The sequence below is a fragment of the Peromyscus leucopus genome, chromosome 18 (genome assembly GCF_004664715.2).
Source record: "Peromyscus leucopus breed LL Stock chromosome 18, UCI_PerLeu_2.1, whole genome shotgun sequence".
Classification (NCBI taxonomy): Eukaryota; Metazoa; Chordata; class Mammalia; order Rodentia; family Cricetidae; genus Peromyscus; species Peromyscus leucopus.
Window position 1 is genome coordinate 42,010,718 of NC_051078.1, and position 21,624 is coordinate 42,032,341.

At 42.1% G+C, this 21,624-nt stretch overlaps 1 long non-coding RNA gene across 1 annotated transcript; it reads right to left on the reverse strand.

Annotated features, from left to right (window-relative positions):
* Positions 1 to 14,284: 14,284 nt before the first annotated feature.
* On the reverse strand, positions 14,285 to 17,573 carry LOC119089270. The gene is made up of 3 exons (XR_005093137.1): positions 17,492 to 17,573; positions 15,431 to 15,625; positions 14,285 to 14,635 (listed from the first exon to the last, which is right to left on the reverse strand). It is a non-coding gene; the product is annotated as an uncharacterized LOC119089270 (long non-coding RNA).
* Positions 17,574 to 21,624: the final 4,051 nt, after the last annotated feature.

The following is a 21,624-nucleotide window of genomic DNA, read 5'->3' on the forward strand; positions in this document are numbered from 1 at the left end:
CCTCTCTGATACCCCAACCCTTTGTTTAACTTAATGGTCTCTGGTTTCATCTGTGCTGCTAAAATGACAGGATTTTATTTAAGAGCTGAGTAACATTCCATCTTGTTGATGTACCACAGCTTCATTATCCATCCATTCACCCACAAGCACTTGATTCTATTGCTTGGCTGTAGAGAATAGTGCAGCAATCAAGAAGTTTCATGTGTCTCTTTGATACAATTATTTCATTTCTTTTTGATATACACCTAGTAGTGAGATTACTGAGTCCCATGGTAGCTCTTACCTCAGGTTTTTGAGGTTATTATGTTTCTTTTGTATCAATTTCTTCGAAGTTGAAAATTTCTGCACTAAGGTTAGAGGAATACTAAGATTCAGTGAGCTAGCTAATTTTGTTTTGCTGGAGGGGGGCATTGTAGGGACAAAGGGCAGATGCAAAGGGACGAGGAATGAATGGAACCAAGATACATGATGTGAAAAACACATAGAATAAACAAACAAATGAATGAATGAATAAAAAAGTCCAGTGAGCTATGGAAATTTGTGGGGCCTCAGAAAGTTACAAAATTTACAATAGCTGGGACATAGACTTTCTTACATAGACTTTCTTACATGGAACTGCTCTTATGCTGAGCAGGAAGCCCTGAGGATGAACATTCCTAATTAATCACCTGTGCTGATATAGGATTCTCCTTGATGTAAGTGCTTTGAGTCACCCAAGCCCCTGTAAATAGCCTCAGTAAACTATCAGGTCCACCAAGCTAGACATATACAAAATCATTTCTTTGGTCTATCACTCTGGTCTGGTATCAGCTGAATAGACATTTGTTCTTATCTGGCCCTAAGCCACATAACAAGGGTCCACTTGAAGTTTATTTCCACATAAGAACATTCTGTTTCAAGAACTGAGGTCCTGGGAAGAGACAGGGACATTTTGGGAAATCCGATGTAAGCAGCTCTGTGTAGTGACCTTTCGTGGTAGGAGGTAAGATTGCATCAAGACCGAGGATGACCAATATGGGATTTGAGGGTTGTAAGGTGGAAGGAAAAATAATTTGAGACAAGAGCCCCACCCATTTTCAGGAGGACATCCCTTAGATGAGACTACAAGCTATTTAGAAGTATGCAAACCTTTACCAAGATCAGAATAAGATACGGGTTTCAATGTCTTTCACATTTTTGTTTCTCCTAAGTGCATAGCTCCCATTGCAAAATTCCATCTGTCCATCTGCAGGAGAGAAATTAGAAACAACGCAAGTATAAATTAAGCAAAATTTATTAATAATTATCAAGGTCAATCCATTTATTATGTCCTGTCATTCATTTGTATAGCAGTGTGCTTTCTGTAGTCCAGAAGAGGTGGAATTGATCTCAACTATTATAAAGAATGACCTCACAGTACTTCATCTTGGTATGTTTCAATATTTCTGTCAAAAACATAGGTAATGCCCACCAAGAGAGAAAAAAAAATGTTGAGAACCACTGTAAATAGTTACCTTAAGTTTGAAGAGCTATCAGAAATCAAAGAGGTAGAGAGATCCTGGACTGTGTGACCTAAGGCAAGAAGCTTCCCCTCTCTGAGTTCCTGTCATCTCTTCTGTGGTGATATATTGTGTACCCTAATAAAATTTGCCTGAAGAGCAGAGAACAGAATAAGCCACTAGCTTAAACATAGAGTCCAGGCACTGGTGGCACATGCCTTTAATCCTAGCACTTGGGAGGCAGAGATCCATCTGGATCTCTGTGAGTTCAAAGCCACCCTGGAATACATGAGATTGACTCAGTCTAGGAGAGAAACAGAGCCAGGCAGTGGTGGCCCACACCTTTAATCCCAATACTTGGCAATCATATGCCTTTAATCCCAGCACTTGAGATCTCATGCCTTTGCTTGGGAAGTCACATGCCTTTAATTCCAGCACTAAGAAGAAAGTGAGGGCTGGGTGAAGAAAGGTATGTGATACCTCAGTAAAACCCCCCAATCTATCCCCTACAGACAAAGAGAAGCTTCAACCAGGATTCCTAAGTGTAGATAAGAACTTAGACCCCTTTTTCCCAGGTGGCTGTATCTGCTACAGGGACTTTGGAAAACACAGAGTCAGAATATTCGACCAAAAGACTAAAAAAGGGAGGCGGGTTAAAATAAATTATATGGTCTGTGCCTTTAAGAACTAGCTCACCTCTGTGAGTTCGAGGCCAGCCTGGGCTACCAAGTGAGCTCCAGGAAAGGCGCAAAGCTACACAGAGAAACCCTGTCTCGAAAAAACCAAAAAAAAAAAAAAAAAAGAACTAGCTCACAAAGAAAGGGGAGTGCTCCTTCCAACCTCCCTGCTGTGAGTGAGAGATTTGGAAGAGCCTCCCTGGAGGCTTGTAAACTTAGAATACACCTTGCTTTTGCATTCTGTACCTAAAGTCTCCAGTGGTGGCTTTGGGGACTTCGATCTGGGCACAACAAGACCCTCACTCTATTTTCTCAAAAAGGGGGCCTTAGACAAAGTTATCTCAATATAGATAGACCCAGGCCAGTTTCAAGTCCCCAGAAATGATGGTGCCAGCCTCAGGAACTCAAAAAAAAAAAAAAAAAGAAAAGAAAAGAAAAAGTCAGGATGTCTGATAGTAACAGATTAACCACGAGATGCCCCTCTCCGGAGATAACATGACCAGACCCCGGAGATGAGTTGTAAAACTCCTGACAGGGCAAGCAGATAAGCTAGAATAAGATAAAGTCCAGGCCTAGGAAAAACTGGACCAATCAAGGATGGACCCGTACTAACCCCCTCCCCTCTAAGAAATTTTATGGGTTTTGCCTATAAAAACTAACTTCCCCAAGAAAGAGTAACTCTTCCCTGCCTCACTTGAAATGGCTTGAGATGAGTTTCCTGTCATGACTTGCAGCAGAAGTAAACCTTGCTTTTGCATTCTGGTATGCTCATCCTTGGTGGTCTCTCTGGGCACAACAGTATATACGGTGTGAAGAGACAGGAAACTGAGGCTTTTTCAGGCTGAGGAATCCTAGAGGTGAGACATGGCATTGGCTTGTTCATCTCTCTGATCTTTCAGCATTTACCCCAATATCTGGCTCTGGGTTTTTGTTATAAGACCTTCAGAAATGTGAGCAACACCTTTCTGTAGAACAAGTTGAAGGTGATGTCTACAGACCGTTCAGAGGTGGTAGCTGCAAACTCCTCGGTGCCTCGGGTGATAGCCTCAAACTCTTTAGCACCTCAGATGATAGACACAAACTCTTCAGTGCCTCAGGACAGAGGGCTGATCTCTCTCATCAGTCTCCCAGGTCACCCAACCAAACACAGCACTGTGAAGAATGACCTTCTGGTGTACAGTAGATATCCCAGAGAAAGGGCCCACTGGGGTTGCCCAGGAAGCTTTGGGAGGAAGGCCACTCGTCATGGTGCATCTGGCTTCCCCTTTCTTCTCAATTGCTCTTGCCTCTCCCTATCTCCCCTCAAACACTATAAAATATCCAGATACTCTCCAATGTCAGAAAAGTTTCTGGACAGGCTGATGTCACCAGTTTGTCATTCGGTGTTAATGTATGCCTCTGCGGATACATATTATGTACCTATTATGTACCGATATGCTTCAACACCTGCTTCTGTTCCATTTTCTCTGGCTGTCCCCAACCAAGCTGCAGCATCGTCATGGCCTCCTCCTGGTGAATACAGTCTGTCTTGTGAGCATCTTCCCAAACAGATGCAGCCTGTTCTTTGCACACGTTGAGAACCTAACTTCCAGGAAGATTCATTTATACTTCATTTAGTGGTATGTCGACTCCCACTGGCGCTAGCCTGACTCCCACTCTATCTTCACCTGAAGGATTTGTTACTAGGGCCTCATTCAGTGTCACCCCCTCCCAGAGGCCTTTTCCAAACAGGAAATCTTGAAATCTCCTCCACTGATAATTTTCTAATGCTTTTTAATTTCTATATAGCATCTGTGACTGCAGTTTCTACATTCACATATTTATTTTTTATTTCTCATTCCTTTCCTCCTGAGAATTGAATCTAGACCAGAGCTGTGTACATTGTCAGGACTAATCACTGTTGTCAAATGAATGAATCTTACACAATCCTCACTGCTTGTTGTTGAGTCACAGGGGACACATTCATTTCTTTGTCTCTTGTGATCATATTCAACAGTTTTAGCCCTCATCTGTATCCACCCGGTACACATCAGGAGTGTTTCAGATGTCTGATGAAGGGATAAATGAATTATCAGTAAGACTCTTTCTATTTTGGTTTTCCCTGGTTTTAAAGATTCTTGTGTGGATGGAGAGGGAGCTTTCCTGGCATCTTTGAAAATGTTTCTCCACGAAAATATCTTCTTTTGGTTAGTGAAGGTCTGTGGCCAGGAGTAATAGCTAAAGCATGTAACAACTGCTGTGGTAGTGTCCACTACAAGTTCTCCTGTTGCCATAGACCAGAGCTGGGTGCTGGCACAGACATGAAGCCTTTCAGTGCCTGGAGTCTAAGATGCCCTGCAGGTTCCAGGACACTGTTTGGGGTCATAAGGGACCATGTAGCAAATTGAGAGAAACCATTTTTGCCATGACTTAGAAGTATGTTTAAATATCAGTGACTACTTCTATCTTTATCCTAGACCTTAGTCCAGCATGCTGTAAAGACTCGAAGAGCACTGGGTAGCATGGAAATGATTCTTATTCTTCCCTTCCTTCTTACTCCAGGGTATTTGAGTTGGCCTAATCCAAATTTGCACACTGTGTGCTGAATGTGTTCAGTGAGAGACCAAATCACGGTCTTTCAATGCTCTGTGCTCTGTTTCTACTCCAGCTCGTATGACCTTGCTACTGGACTTCTTAAAGACAGCCAACTTGACCAGTATGACTCACAGTGGCCCAAAGTGAAATATTTTTAATGCAGTCATTAGAGGAAATGGCTCCCTTTAAGTAGTTTTCAGACGAATGAGAAGGTTCCTCAAAGAAACTCTCTAGTAAGTTATTGGCCAGCAAATCTAAGGCTCCTCCATACTTTGATGAAATACTGGATAGAGAGGTGGTTGGGTGTAAGGAATCTAAATCGTCACCACTGTGCTGAACTCCCCTAGAGATTGGGCCTGGATACAGGATCCCAGAGTAACACAGAAGACTGACTTGATTCATGTATTTATTTTGCTTGTTGACAGGGTCTCTAGCTGATGCTGGCCTTGAACTCCTTGTGTAGTAGTGGTAGTTTAAATGTAATTGGCCCTGATAATCTCTCAAGGAGTGGCATTATAAGGAGATGTGGCTTTGTTGGAATTGGTATTGCCTTGTTGAAGGAAGTGTGTCACTTTGGGGGCAGGCTTTGAGGTTTCTTATGCTCAAGATACTGCCCGGTGTTTCAGTAGACTTCCTGTTGCCTGCAAGATGTAGGACTCTCAGCTACCCCTTCAGTACCATGTCTGCCTACACACTGCCATGCTCCCTGCCACGAAACTGTAGGTGAGCCAACCCCCAATTAAATGTTTTCATTTATAAGAGTTGCCATGGTCATGGTGTCTTTTCACAGCAATAGAAATCCTAACTAAGACAGGAGCTAAGAATGACCTTGAACTTCTGAACCTCCAGCCTCCACCTTTGGAGTGCTAGGATTATAGATACAAGCCAGCATGCCCATTTATACAGTAAGAGCTTTGTCTATTCTAGGCAAGCACTCCATTAATTGAGCAATGTCACCAGCTCCAGGCCTTATTTTAAACATGGCTCACCAAGCCCTTGTACCATCTGGTTCCTTACTCTTTTTTTTTTTTTTTTTTTGTCTCTAGCCTGGCAATGAAGGAAAATTAGAAAGAAAGTTGTTAAGTTTGTTAAAAACTACTTATTGCTCCTTGGGTTTTAGTTAATCCAGTGATTAAATTCATACCAGACAAAGCACTCCTTGCTGCCTTTGTCTGAATTAACCTGAAAGAAGAGCCTCTTTTTCCCATTTGGCTTGCAATAGGTCTGGAGCCCTAGCTTTCGGTGGTCTGTCAACACCACCCTCTGTGTCCTTACTCATCTGTGACAGATTCCAGCATCCACCTAGAACACTAGCATTGGATTCCAGGTACCAAGGTGACTACTTGCATTGTTCACGTGCATACTTTTCCATACTAAGATGGGCCATTTTCATTTGTCAAAGGGGACCCGTGTGGACTGGCATGCTATGACAGAATTAGAAGGAAAGAAGAGATGGGTCAAGGCTGGAGCACGAGAGAAGACACACACAGGATGCGTGCAAGGAGGATGGCCACTGTCCTCAGGACTGATAAAAGCATCTGGCTGAAGGCAGCCTGCATTGTGAGCACAAGGTTCACCCTGGGCAGAAGAAAACCTTCAGGGGGACCTGACTAAAACTCTTTAACTTAAAGATCCTGGGAGTAATGCACACCAGCTGTACGGTAGAGCAAACTCCCAGTTGGCATAGTTTCCTCAGGAAGAGGCAGTGGTGCCCCTCCTTGCCTTCTCTTTCTCTGAATGAGAAAACACCTAAGTGTATTCTTTGGTTCTTAGGAGGTGGGATGATTTCATGAGGTGGGTCTGGAGCAGGTTTATACAACTGCCTTGTCCCCATCAAGTCTGTGAAATGGGTCACTACCCCATCTTTATTGAGTCTCTAATCATATTATAGCCATCATCTAAATCTCAGCTTCTTATACTGTGGTTCATAAACCCCGTGGACCTAATAACTGAGTATGGAGTGGGAGAAATTGAATGCAGTGACTAAAAATCAAAGTCAAACACATAATGAGTTCAAGGCGTTTCTGTAGCACTCACCTCTGGTCATTGCATGGCTTCACTGCCCTCTTAGTTCTGAACACACAACATACTGTGCTGTCCATCACACAAACGCTGCCTTGGGCTCAGAGCTGAGACTACTGTGAATTATGAATTGCTACAGAAATGTACAATAAGAGTGTAATTACAGAAAGCAAGGGCAGTAGGTTTCTATAGTCATTTCTCAGCATGTGCATATCAAATCACGGTGGCTTTAGACTGTGTTGTATTATTAGCATGCTTGATTTTTAAAACTGCTGTTTGAGTTGCTGATTTGAGTTTCATATTATTCAATAAATTTGGCCATGAGATTAAGATTTTTCAGCAATTTCAGAATGGCCTGTAACATACTTCTTCCAGTTTGTACTATGTATTTAAACAAAATGATAATATTCAGAATTATAAAACCAAAATATCACTTAATTCTGAAACGTTTTGAAGATGCGCTTTATCCTGTAGTGTCAAATATTCAGCCAAGATTAGCTCTTTCTTGTACATTTGAAAATCACATCTAACTCATTAATATGCAAAACCGTTCATTTTTAATAAAGTTTAAAAATGTATGTATAAAAATAAGTCATTTAAAAATAAGTTTATGATTTGTTTTTATTAAATGTTTGATTTACATACCCGTATATACCTTTGTAGTCAAGGTTACATAAAAATGTCTTGTGCTGCATAAAGGGATTGCAAATGAAAGCTTAAGAAGCCCTGATATAAGTCATAGGTCAGCAAACTAGAAACTGCCCATCGAATCTTGCCCATTGCCTTTTGCCTTTGTTTATAAATGATAGGTATTGGCACACACTCACATCCATTTAGGTATTTTCTGAGGCTCTTTTTGCCCTACAAGGACAAAGTTGAGCATCTGTGTCACAGAGAAAATGACCCGCAGAGTCTGAGATACTTACTGCCTCATCCCTAACAATAGCAGTTTGTAGAACTCAGCCGAGCATAAAAGTTCAATTCACTGGTGATTTGTCTGTCTATCAGTAGAAGGGCTTTGGCCTGTGGCATTAGAGAGACAGGGTCTTGAGAGAGCAGAGTCTAATCCATTGCAGACACCAAGTAGAAAAAAGCAAGGTGATTGTCCAAGATTAGTTAATAGTGGAACTGGGGTTAGGACTGTGTCCCTAAGTGATCTTCCTAGGCTCTCGCACTTATTCACAGAATAAGTTATTTTCTCAACTAAGTCATAATTTAATTTTGTCAAAGAATCTCTCCAGGATAAATTTTGGCTCTGATCAAATAGACTAAAAATCTCAAGAGAATGAATGACAGATCTTTTGAAATCTGTGCCACTTTTTCAATTTTTTTAAAAATATTGATAGAGAAAACTCACGACGAGCTGGAAGCAGTCTACACCGGAGCTCCCAAATGACTGCAGCTCGGTTTGGGGGTCATCCTTGCCATCACAGTCGTTAAAGGAAAGAGGTTCATAACAACCAAACAAGCGGGTGGAAATTAGGTTTAAAAGCTGGCCAAGAAACTTCTGGAAAATGTCCGGATTCAGTACAAATGTGAAGAGGAGGAGATGAGTCATTTCCTGGGATCTCCATAGTTTCTTAGGTATATGCCTCTGGGGGGAGTGGGCCGTGGATTCTAGGAAGCAGTGAAAGGGAACGGTGGAGTCACTGACTTGGGCTAAGGGAGAGACGAGGCTCCTGTTCTTACCGCCATCCCTGAATCAAACCACAGGAGGCACTTGGCTCACACCTTCTCATTCCCTCAGCTTTATCTCACTACCCAGCCCTAAATGTCTGCCAAACTGAACTACTCAGGGTTTCCCGAGATACCTGTGCACGCTTTCCAAAGGTCAAAGGTAATAGTGTGAACTGCATTATTCTCTGGGATCAAGTTCTATGTTGCTATTTATCATCTGTGTAGCCTTAAACAAGATTCCTAATCTCTCTGTGACTCTGCTTCTGCTTAATGAGAAGACTAATGTTACCTCCCTACAGGCCCGTGGCATTTCAAGGAGCTTATGCAAGTCACATGCTGAAGGCATACCTTTGATGCCTCCTGGATGTTGCACAAGCTGTTTTTAAGTTTGATGCACCCTTGGGCCATCACCCAGGTGAGAAAGGAACTCTCCCCATCCTGTGCGTCTGCTCCCACATAAGGCTGTGTTATGTTTCTTGTCTCTGGATGCTCTTCTATTTGAAGGCTTCGTATTCCCGTTTTCTGATTATCACATTAGATTAAGTTCTTCTAGAGCAAGAATTTGATCGTTAGCATCTCAGTATTCAGTGCATGTTTAACACAGACCACCACTTGAAGTTTGGGTTTTTAAATGAATGTGGACTGTGTGAAAGAATCAATACATCTCCAAATCAATATGGGACAAATTAATAAGTAAACAATGAGTATCTCAGGCTTATCTTTCATCTAGTCATACCTGAGGTAGGATCAATGACATTTATCTGCCTGACTTGAAGTACACTAAGAAGCCCCTTCTTCGGAACTTTCAGTTTCATCTTTCACACACACACACACACACACACACACACACACACACACACACACACACACAGAGTCTCGCTGAGTAGGTCTTGTACAGAGAGCACAGCTCCCATGAGTCCATGAGCATGAAGCCCCTATTATAAACCAGTTCTCCCCACCTCTGGTTTTTACAGGTTTTTTTTTTTTTTTTTTTTTTTTTGCACTAGATCTAGCCAGTCAGCATTAGATCGTGGGTCAGGGAAAGGTTCTTGAGTCCACACTCCTAGCTGGGATTCCATTGGCAGTTGGGAGAGGAAAAGTCAAATTTCTTCAGGGGTGTGGTCCCTGGCCAGTTTCCCATGCTACGGTAGATGGCCCTACACCCCTATGTATATGAGCAGCACTAATTGGCCTCAGTGGGTTATAAAAATTAAAAAGTTGAGGCTGGGTGGTGGTGGAGCATGCCTTTAATCTGGAGGCAGAGCCAGGCGGATCTCTGTGAGTTTGGTGCCAGCCTGGTCTAAAGAGCAAGATCCAGGATGGGCACCAAAACTACACGGAGAAACCCTGTCTCGAAAAAACAAAAACAAAAAAATAAATAAATAAAAAGTTGAAAAAAGGACATGAAATTAGAAAGGAGTAATGGGGGCAAACCCAGGAGAAGCTGGAGGTGGAGAGTAGGGTGACTACGATCCAAATATATTGTATACATTTTGTTTGTCACCATTATCTCCAAAAAGCCGATAACTGCACAATGCCCAATTGGAAATTTGACACTCTGAAAATATCTCCTTCTGGATAATGTTAGGATCCAGGGAGTCCCGATAAGAAGATCAACATACTAACCTCCCCTGATATTTACAACCTTCAGACTGTAGGGAACACTTACATATGGAATCTGTAAGTGTTACATCTCTGAGGGAAAGGTATCCTGGCAGTCAGGAGCTAAGGAAGACCACAAAGTCACACCGCATAACAAACCTCACACAAGGGATTTTTTGGGAAAGACACAGGACGGTGGCTGCCTCTGTCCCGAGGGAAGCAGAAAAGAACTGAGCAGGAGGCAGGTTTATACACGGTTTCTGGGGGGACGGTGGACGAAGCTTTCCAGGATGGCTTGAGATTGGAAGGATTTTGTGGCCTGATCTGTGGCTTTTTTTTTTTTTTTTTTTTTTTTTTTTTTTTTTTTTTTTTTTAATTCTAGAGGGCAGGGCCTGGCCACTCTCCCACCTTGGAAGTATGGGGGCAGGACTTAGCCCATCTCACCTTGAGGGGTTTTCAGAATCTTCCACCCCAAAAGTTCCCTGTTCCATCCTATAAATCCTCCAGCCTTCTGCACCTGGGCACACAGTATCTACTCTGACAGAGAGGCCTCTGACCCTTCACTCTTCTCATTAAAGGACAGCCTACTTCTGCAGAGGTCTGGCTCCGCTTTCTTTTCTCTTCATATTGCCTCAATCAATCCCAATCTATAGTGCTTATTTTATGCATAGTACCCCCAAAGGCTCTGAGGTGTCCATCTGTTAACAAAGATGTAGATGTAACCAACCATCTTATTAAATAAGAAACACAGAGCCAATACAGAGATGAAAGCCAAGAGGTCAGAGCAATAGCTAAGGGCTAAAAACCTTACCCTTCACTGTCACCGTGGTCCTACCTCTCCAAAAGAGACCTACTTCCTGTGTGTCTTTTTTACAGTTTCTGTTCTGCCTTCTCATTGGTTGTAAACCCAACCACATGACCTCCTAGTCACTGCCTGTCTGTACAGACCTCCAGGTCTTCTATGGTTGATATTGAGATAAAGGCATGTGTCTCCATGCTGGCTGTATCCTTGAACACAGAGAGATCCGCCTGGCTCTGCCTCCCAAGAACTGGGATTAAAGGCATGCACCACCACCTCCCAGCTTCTGCTATGACTTGCTATTAGCTCTGACCCCCAGGCAACTTTATTTATTAACATACAAATAAAATCACATTTCAGTACAAATAAAATATCACCATACAAAGATGAGGGTCCTTGGTTTGTTTCTTGGGGCAGGACACCAGACTGATACAGCTAGAGATACATGTTTATTAATGGAAATCCTATCATCCCAGATCATCCTGTCGAACAGCTGCATCATCTTCTCAGATGGGAATTCTGCTGTGAAGAACTGTAAGTTGAAGTGCATGATGGGAGGCACCAAGGAGTCTGCTCTTCCTCTTGGTATATTCACCCTCCTCAGTTATCTCTACTGTGAGACTTCTCTAGGTTCTTCTTCTCAACAGTGAGAAACTGAGGGACAGCAGCGTGGACCAGAGGCCAGCTGGAGAGGGTTTTGTTTCCTGCCCTGTCACTGATCAGTCATCCTAAGCAAATCTCTGAGGCTTGATGCCCTCTTTTAGAAACATTAAAGATGAAATCACTGAAAGACCCCACAGATTCCTAAACTAAAGTATCCCCACTGCCATCAATAACTATGTATTATTACATGAATAATAGCAACAACCATACTTCTAGTCAAACACTTTATGTTAGGCATGATTATGTAATTATTCGTTAATCGGTTCACAGGGATTTCATCACACAACCAACAGAGAAAGAGGATCCTAGGAAGGAGTGACACTTGACAAGTTATGACTAGTGAAGAACATTAAGTTGGGAGCATGAGTGTCTACACTAGAGGAATTTGAATCAGGGGAAACACTGACACCATTGGGTATCTGAAAGGAAGCAGAGATGCTGTCATCTCCAAAGTCTGGCACAATTTTTCTGGGACTTGGCTTACCATGGAAAACTTACCATTGTACTAGACACTGTGGTTTATGACTTTTTTTTTTTATCCAAACACCACAGTGACCTTGAGGGCCCCCAAAACTCAGTCCTGACCCCAGTGAAGGGAGGAAAAGATCAGGAAGGAGTAAAGTAAGTGGAACCTTCCCTGCAAGGCTAGAAAGTCCAAGAGACTAATGAAACCTTGCCATGCTTCAGGGTTCAGGGCAATGTTGCAATCTTCTAATTAAGATAACATGTTGAGGATCAAAATACTGGAACGTCACAACTGGGAATAGAAATATCATAGCCCAACAACATTCACCCCAGAGATGAAGAAACGAAAATAACTTGTCCAAAAATCATGCATCAACCTTAAGTCAAAGCCATAACCCAAACCAACTTACCTCAAAGCGGTGGATATTAAGGAGCCTTGCAACTTCAAGTATGTATTCTCCCATGAGGCACCAGCAGGGGTCCCTTATGAAAAGGGAAATACCAATTGTTCTATTTGTAGTGACTTGTCCCCTGAATATCCCACTACCTAATACTCAGGGCATTATAGGTGTAAGGTTGAAAGAACAAAACGCTGGAGATGGCAAATATGGCGGACAATCAGATGATACTGGGAAGCCACTGGGCCAAGTTTCTAGGACCCTGCTTAGGGCAGGACCAAGTTTTCACAACTCCTGGCCAGCACTGGTCTTTGCACTTCCTCCCTGGCTATTCTTTGGGGATTCAGTGATGTATGGTACAACAAGAAGCATTTCTCCCTAGCCTCCCTGTCAGTTACTGCCTCCAGGCTTCTGCCTTGAATTCCTGCCCTGACTCCCCCTCATGATGGATTGAAAGCTGTAAGGTTCAATAAACCTTTTCCTCCCCAAGTTGCTGTTAGCCATGGCCTTTGATCACAGGAATAGAAAGCAAACTAAGGCATCCCTTTCTCACCCAGCTCATCTCTGCCTACAAAGTGGGGTTCATCACAATGCTGGGTATTGCATTGTTTAGTTTAGGGATATCTGCATTTATATACTCTGCCTTGAATCTTAAGAGCTGGAATCCAGTGGACTAAAGTGTCTTCGTTCTTTACCTCCAGTGTTATCTAACTAGAATTTAGATTACAATACAATCTACAATCTGCCAGGAAGTTTATGCTCACACAGGAAATAGAAGCTGGACAAGATGCAAGTCATCCTTCTCAAAGGCACAGGATGAGATTCCATGCAAACATGAGGTTCTGTAATGGTTTCCTGAAACTCACCTGCTTCAGGTTCATGAAGTTAACTGACTTCCAGATGCTAGAGAGTCCAAACGTTTTATGACTTAAAGGTTGGTGACATTCTTCCTGACTTCCTTTTGAGCCTTTTCAATGATTTTGTAAAGCATGCTTCTCAGCTTTCCACCCCTATTTGCTTGAAAGACTTTGAATGGTTGTAGCTGGCCAACAGTGAAGCATGTCTGCCATCAACCACTATGTGATATTGGGCCAGAAACTTTGGGATCCACTCTGTTAAATGGCAGTGTCAAGCTTGGAGGACAGGACCTGTGAGCGTCCTTCTAATGATAAGATCTGTAGCCTTTCATAAGTTTACCTTATTTCTCAAAGGTTGTGAGCAAGGAAAAGGATAAGGGAAAACACATCTTGCAGTTAGGGGATGTGGTCCTCTGAGAAGGTACAAAGGGTTTTGGGTTTTGTTGCTGTTGTTTTGGTTTTTGTTGTTTTTTGTTAGCTGAACTGCATTCAGGTCTTGCTAACAGGACGGAGTTGAGAGAGGCTACCCAGCTGCTGCTAGGCGTCTCTCACAGAGAGAAGACTGGTCATCTTGCCACTCCTTTGTGAAAGTGGCTCTTACCCAGAATATCAAGAAAAATTCACATATATTGGCCCTTCTTAAAAGGGGACCCAGTTGCCTCTTTCTACTCTAAAAACCTGTACTTCTCTTACCTCCTGACTAAAAGAAGCATCAATGTGGGTGAAGGCTTTGTCCCAGCAGCTCTTAGGGAGGTCGCACCCCACCATGATGCTAGTTTGTTGCCGTTAACATCATCTGCTTTGTTCCGTAGGAGTTAAGGTAGCCGCCTCAGTGCCCCATGGACATCCCATCAGCTCCTGAACTTTTGTAGGCCCAAGTTATTTGCAAAAGCCACAGGCATACATACCATTTTGCCTGAGAGCTTTCTCTGCGGACAGTCTGCTATCTGTTCATGTGCAAGGAAGCCCAGCCAGACCAGGAGACTAAGAACCTCAGGCAACAATTGGCAATGTGGTATATAACAAACCCCGGTACCCTTGCTTCCGGATGAGGCAATGCAGTGGAGGTCCGTATTTGTTCATACCATTTATTCAGAGTTTTCTCATGCAGCTAAAGTCAGGTGGCCCGCAGCAGTGACTGACTTGAGTTTCTGGCTCTTTCCTAGATGTCTTCTAGTTCCCCAGTCTCTTGTTCCAAATTAGGCACCTACTGTTGGATTCCTGCCCCAGGCTCTGCTCTGAGGTAACTCAATCAGGTACAGTTAGTTTATCACATGCTTTTCCTCAGTGATTTGCAGTCAGAGAACTGAGATGGTGATATGAATTACGTGTAAAAAGAGAGTGTTGTGGAGAGAACGTTGAAATCAGCCTTTGTCAAAGACGACAGCAAACAGCCTAATGGCCCCAAGGAAACGAGGATGATCTGTAAGAATAGGGAGCAGAATGCAAAAAAAGAGCCATGCCTTCCTTCAGTGTCCTCGCATACAGAGTAGAGCCTTCCATGTAGCAGTGACTCAGGGAATGTAAAAAGATGTATAGATCTACCCTGGGGTCAGACTCTTCACTCTTCATTATTGAGTCAACCCTGCAGTCTGTTCACTCAACAATTAAAATCACTTCCTTCTTGCTTGTGCTAGACCAGTCATTTGAGAGGGGCTGAGGAGGAAAGGTAAAGGAGGCCTAGGATCTGGAGCTAAGAAGATTCCAGCCAAAAGGCCCCAAATGAATGTCCCTCCTGGTACCTAGTACACCTCCTAACCGAGGCTCACTTGCCTGGGGGCTTTGTAAGGCGATCTTTGCTTGGCTCTGGAAGAGGTCGGCCGCACACTGTATTTTGCTCATTCCAAGCAAACAAGCAGTAATGTAATGGCAGGAAGCCTCGTAAAATGGTTATTTCTATTCCCGGACTGCTCCGGGGTTCCATCTAATTTATAAACATTGTTTTATGAAAAATTGAGATCATTCTTGGAAGTGCCCACAGAGAGTGACCTTTGCTTGTTTTGGTGCTGTGTTTGTGTGTGAGCGCGCACACTGCTGTTGTTGCTAAGGAGGCAGTAGCCAGCTCTGGGTAATGGCTGCCTTTCCATTCTGCACATTTCCTTCTTTATGGGGGGCAAACCGGAAACTTCTCACCCCAAACCTAGTGCTCCCCACAAAGACAGAAAAGGAGTAAGTTTATGAAGGCAGCTGCTGAATGTCTAAAGCAGGCTGACCTTACCCACAATACATTAAAGAAGAGTTCAGGGCTTCCAGGTGCTTCCAAATGTAGAAATCTTGCAGTTCTTCATCAGTTTTTTTTTTCTCTTTTTCTTCTGAGAATTGGGCCACTGGTACCAAGCTGTCTGGTAGGATTTGCATCAAATTCTAGAACTCAGAGCTGCTAAGTGTGCAAGGGAGGGGTGGAGGAGTGAGTCTGAGATGGGAGAAAGCAGATATCAGGTTTAAATCAATTGTGGGAGTGCCTGATCCCTCCTAAAACTGAAGAACAATTGGAACAATGTGACACAGAAATAAAAATCACGAGCAGGGCTCACCTTCCAGCTCTGCCTCTTTGCTTGCTGGGTGGCCCTGAATCCACCACTTAACCTCTGTGTACCACGATTTTCTCAATGTCAGGAGAACACCTGTTGCCACTAAGTCTGCAGAGATTCATAATGTGCGTGGGATACATAAGAGTCAGCTTGGGGGACACTTGGTTCGGCTGCTTCCTTTATAGGGAATCTTCTTTCCTCCAATATCTGCCTAGATCACCCCCCACTCCTTTCATGTGACTTTCCACTCAAATATCACCTCAGTCCTTCAGTCTTCCCCGCTCACACTTGTTGTAAAGAGCATCCTTTGTATTTCCCCCCTTTCTGGCTCTCTGTGTTAACCTGATGTTATATCACACCTGTCTTCTCATGTAACTACTGCAGTTTTACATGCCACCTTCCCTGATTAGAATTACTATGATAAAAGTCCTTTTTTTTGTGTTTTTGTTGTTAAAGATTTGTTTTATGTGTATGGATGTGTGCTTGCCTGAGTTTATGTACATCACATGCGTCAGGAGGCTGTGGAAGCCAGGAGAGGGCATCAGATCTGCTGGAACTTGAGTAGTATGCAGTTGTGCCCCCCTATGTGTGTGCTGGAACCCAAACCTAGGTCCTCTGCAAAAGCAAGAGTACTCATAAGTGTTGAGTCATCTCTCCAGCCTCAGACGCTGTTCATCATTATACCTCAAGGTCATAATGATGCCAAACACTATTATGGAGACTAAATATGTAGTCAATAAATTGATGTATATAGATCCTCCAAGTATGTTTTCTGAACTAATTACATAATTGAGAAAAATCAAATTCAGTCTAAATGTTTGGAAAAAATGCCACAACAGAATCTGACAAACTTGGTTAAACTCATGATGCGTGGAAGGCACGCTGTATCCTAATATTCATAGGTGTCTCTGCTGAGGGGTCTCCTACCAGGCCTGTTACTTCCTGGGTCAAATTCTGACTCTCCTCCTCCTCTTTATCACACTAGCTGTAACCCTAGAGCTACTTTAGAAGTGACTCTTGTGACCCTGGGGTGGTTTTTCGCTTCTTTTTATGGGACTGGAGCATCGCAGAAGGGAAGCATCCTGCCACCCCTCCCCTGGTGGCCCTTGGAGGAGGCTGCAGTGGGTCACAAGCCTCCCCAGGGGTTTTGCTGCAGCCAGCACATCCACGTGACCACCTCACAGAGCCAGATCATATGAAAATGAACTTGGAAATGAAATTCCAAAAAGGATTGATGTCATTGGTCCCAGGGGTCCTTGGGTGGGGCCATGTGGGAAAGCAAGTCTTTTCATTGATCTGGCATGGCCCAGAACCAAATAAACAAGAAGTTGACTGGGACACAGCAAGAGACACAGAACCAATGAAATACAATGTAGATGGTACCTCACAGACTCTTCAAGGCTCTTGACTTCCAGACTATGCTGAAGTAGAAGTTAAAACAAAATAAATAGAAAACAAGAAGCTTGTCCAATGTCAAACAGTTTATGGTTCGAAGAGCTGAGATTAATCCCCAGAGTTCCCTGTTCTTCGATAGATTATAATCTCATGTAAATTAAGGAGTAAATCTAACTTGCTCACTGTGGATTCCTCACCACCCAGAAGAGTTCTGGGTGTTGACATATTTAGGACATTCCGTAAGTCCATATATACATTGTTTTGAGAATTTCAGTCAGGAAATAAAGAAGGAAGTCAAAGAATCAGAGAGAATGGAAGCTTGGCTGACCACAGTAGTTATTCTGAGCTCTTACCAAGCAAGCTTTTCTATCCCTAACTTTAGTTCTCTCAACCTTCATAGTTGTCTCCTGCCATCCACCAGTAGGTCTCAGGCTCTTTCCAGATAGTTCTAGAATGTTTGAGTCTATTGAATTGCGTTGTTCAGTTAAGAATCTCTGCATCTCGTTTCTCCATGTGGGGCCTATTGTCTTTTAAAAAGAAGCCATTATTGGTTTTATCATATTCACATTGTGCCAACAGGTTCACTGAATCCAGTTCATCAGTGGACTAGAGACAAGCGGAGCAGCTGAATGGACTAGAGCAGAATAGATAAATAGTTAACTAAGACACTAGAAAAAAGTAAAACAATAGGCAACATTGTGTGGGGCAGAAGGTAGATTCCTGGGTACAGCTGTGGTATGGACTGTGAGTCTGCACTTCGACTGCCGTCCTGATGAGTCAGATTCAGATGGCTCAAAGTCTTCCCACACACTGGGTACAAATCCCACACATCTCAGGCAGGAGCCAAGAGATGACAATTATCGTCAGGGTTAGGATTCAGTGTAACTGTGGGAATTCATACAATGACTTGACTTTCTTGCATATGACTTTTGTCTAGACAATGAACCCATTGTTCAGTGCCTGTAACTGGCAACTCAATGACTTGGCATGCCTTTCAGAAAGGTTTGGTACTGTCCTTTTGTGTGTGACACCTGGTGCCCTTTCTTCAGTTAGCCCACCAAATCTACTGAGCATGTTAGTGTTAAGTTCAGCCACATTTCCCATTTCAAATTAAATATAACAACCATAAACTAATTTAATTGCAGTTGATTGCTTGATGTACTGTTTTACAGACATGTAGTTAAGTATAAATAAGAATGTTAAGATTATAGTGTTTTTTTTTTCTTTATATGCTTTGGAATCAAGATATGTTTCTTCCTGAGTCTTCAAACATTTCTGTAGGATACAAATCATCTTAGTCCTTAGATAATATGTCTCTAGTTTTGCTGACAAATAAATTTTCTCTCTATCTTTTTTTTGTTTTGGTTATGAGAGCATGTTAGCAAACAACTGAAAACGAGCCAGGGGTGTTCTTAATAGGAATATAAGTATCTTGACCGATAGGGGATTGTACATAATGTACTTTATCATGTTTACATTACATTACATTACCTGCCTGTCTCTGGGATTGATAGCCATTATTTATCATGAGAAAAATATCTGGATGCCTCCTAGCTTCCACTCATACTGTTTTATAAATAGAAACTCCCTTGTCTACAAACCATAGTTCCATTTGGCCGATAAATCTAAACTACACAATTAGGAGTATTTATTCATGAATCAGCAAAGATGGCTCAGTGAGTCATGGTACCTGCCACTAAGACTGAAGACCTAAATTCAATCCCCTGGAACCACATGATGGAATAGAAGAACCAAATCTTCCAAATTGTGCTCTGACCTCCACAAAAGTGCAGTAGCATGTGAGTGTGCTCATGCCACACACTCAAGCACGCACGCACACACACACACACTGAATAAATAGATATTAAAAAACAAATGATCCAGTATGATGAGAAAATTTTTTGTTAGAAACAAGTTTTAATTTCACCCATTTAATGATGCCAAAGGGATTGACACACAGAACAATGATATTCTGGAGCTTCATGGTAGATTGTCAACCAAAAAATTGTATGAAGAATACATCTGTAGTGATTTTGGAAACATTAAAACAAATTCTATATGAATAAATGAGTCAGTTCACAAGTAGAAAATATTTTGGGTTGTATAATCTACTTTCTATATGGGCTTTTATTTAGAAAATATGCAATGAGATAAGACAGAAAAAGATTTTGTAAATAGAGCCTTACTTTCTGATTTAGTTCCCTCTGACACAGACACTAGATTAGGTATCTCTCTATGCTGTTCTGTGTACATTCATTTCTGGATTATCTGTGCCGTGTCTTCACAGGGCTTTTGTTTCACTATTGAGACTTTATCATACCAACTCACTTTACCCAGCTACCTCCTGTAGACTGAAATCATATCGTCTTATATCCCCAGGATCATGCCTGAATTCCAGTTGCTTTTCAAACAGCTTCCTATTGACAATATAGGAAGTGAATAGGTTTTAACGCTACTAGGAAGCTTAAAAGGAGCATCCCAGGAGAGAAAAACATAGGAATCTGAACAAAGCAGATCTGGCATTTGTTCTTGTCTACCTAGAATCCTGGGAGAAGATAATGAACAGTGTAGGGATTATGTAGGTACATTTTTACATGCATTGTGATGCACTGGACATGTGATATCAGTGCTCGTGGTTTGAGCATAACCTGAATCCTGCTACACCAATCAATGGACTGGCATGAATCCCTCTCGAGACATATGGCTCTTCCACAGTGCTACACAACAGCCTCTAGCTGAGTTTGGTCTCTGTTTTATCCTTGTCTAACAGCCAGGCTGAAGGCCAACATGTAATCCTGTTTCATACCTCCTGTGAAAAAGGATGATGCATTCATTGAGACAATAACTTTTTCTCATACCCAAATTATTCTTTTAGAGTAAAAGTGACTTAATTTAAAACAATCTAGCTCTCATAACCATAGAATTTCTAAAACATGATTTCTAAAATTCCTTAAGAAAAATAAAGGTGAGAATTACAATACTATTAAGTATGGATGCTTATCTCTTTGTTTAAATTGATAAATTTATACCCAATAGCACTGGATCTGTAGTTAAATATATTCAACAGCTAAATATATTTATGCATTTTTATTTCACCACATTGCAGTTGAATATAAAAGAATTTTCTCCAAATCTGTCTAAAAGATGATGTCCTATACAGAATGCTTATGGGTCATTAACTTTTTAAACTGCTTCAAAAGACATCGTCTTGGTCAGGCAATGTATATATCCCATTCATTTGCCGTCTTAGATGCAGTTATCAGACAGAACCAATGAAACATGATCTGTGTGAAGTTGAATCTTCAGTTTATTCAACAGTATGTTTAAACAGAAGCAAGCAAATTGGGAGTTTTAAAATAACTTACATAAGAAATTTGAAATCGCACGTCCAGTCAGAAATGGACTTATTTCCCATTGTATTTTCAGCCCCACCCTTCCTCTTGTCTCCCTCTTTTAATTATGTCTTCTATATGGCTTACTTCTCATTCTCTCTGATAGGTTTTTGTCTTTTAGAAGACAGATTTTGAATAATGATATACAAATCATTTTACCCAGAATGCAAGGAAATTGTATATATATATATACAATTTAGATGTTAAAATTTAGTTATTATTTCAAAATGGTGTTTAGCTATCAAGTTTTTACTCAAAATAAATTTAAGAAATGATGTAAGACAATTTAAAGAGGATCCTAAGTATATAATTGTAGTATGATCTTTAGGGGACAAGAATATCCTGGAGTTAATATATAAATGTCTGTAGTTTTGAAACCAAACTATAAGGTCCCCACCAGGTTCATCTGGCACCCAGAGGCCTGACATGCCATCCCGTGTGTGTGTGTGTGTGTGTGTGTGTGTGTGTGTGTGTGTGTGTGTGTGTGTAAGGTGCCATGCTTGCTCCGACTCTGACACTCCAGCATCCGTTGGATGCTAGGTCTTATTTGGGAGTTTACGTGAGGGAGTGGAAATAGCCAAATTTCCCCAGAATGCTATGTTTAGCTGCTTAGCTGGTTTCCTAGTCTTAGACCCATGAACTAATATTTTTAGTTAAGTTTTGGAGAAGGATGACAGAAGTTATCACTTTTTGGGAGCAATTTTTGAAGGGCAGGCCTTAAAACGCCCGTACTGCTTGCTGCTCAGAAGGACCAAGGAGTTCCCAAGCAAGCACATCGTGAAGTGTGCTCAAACCCCCACTCCGGAGTCTCCATTACAATGTAGTGTGTGGTTACGGCGTGATGGTTAGACACACAAGTCCTGTACTAGGTCTAAATTTGAAACTAAACCATTGTTCCTAAGCCCCGTGGCCTCTGTTTCCTCGTTTGTAAAACATGGCATAATACAAGTGACTCCCTTGAGTGTTGCCATGGAGATGTGCTAGGTCAATACAGGTGAAACACTTAGCTGTGAACCTGCTGTGCTGGGGGATTTCCGTTATTAAATTATCTTCCCAATGACCCCTAAAACATCAAAGTTGCACACACTGACGGA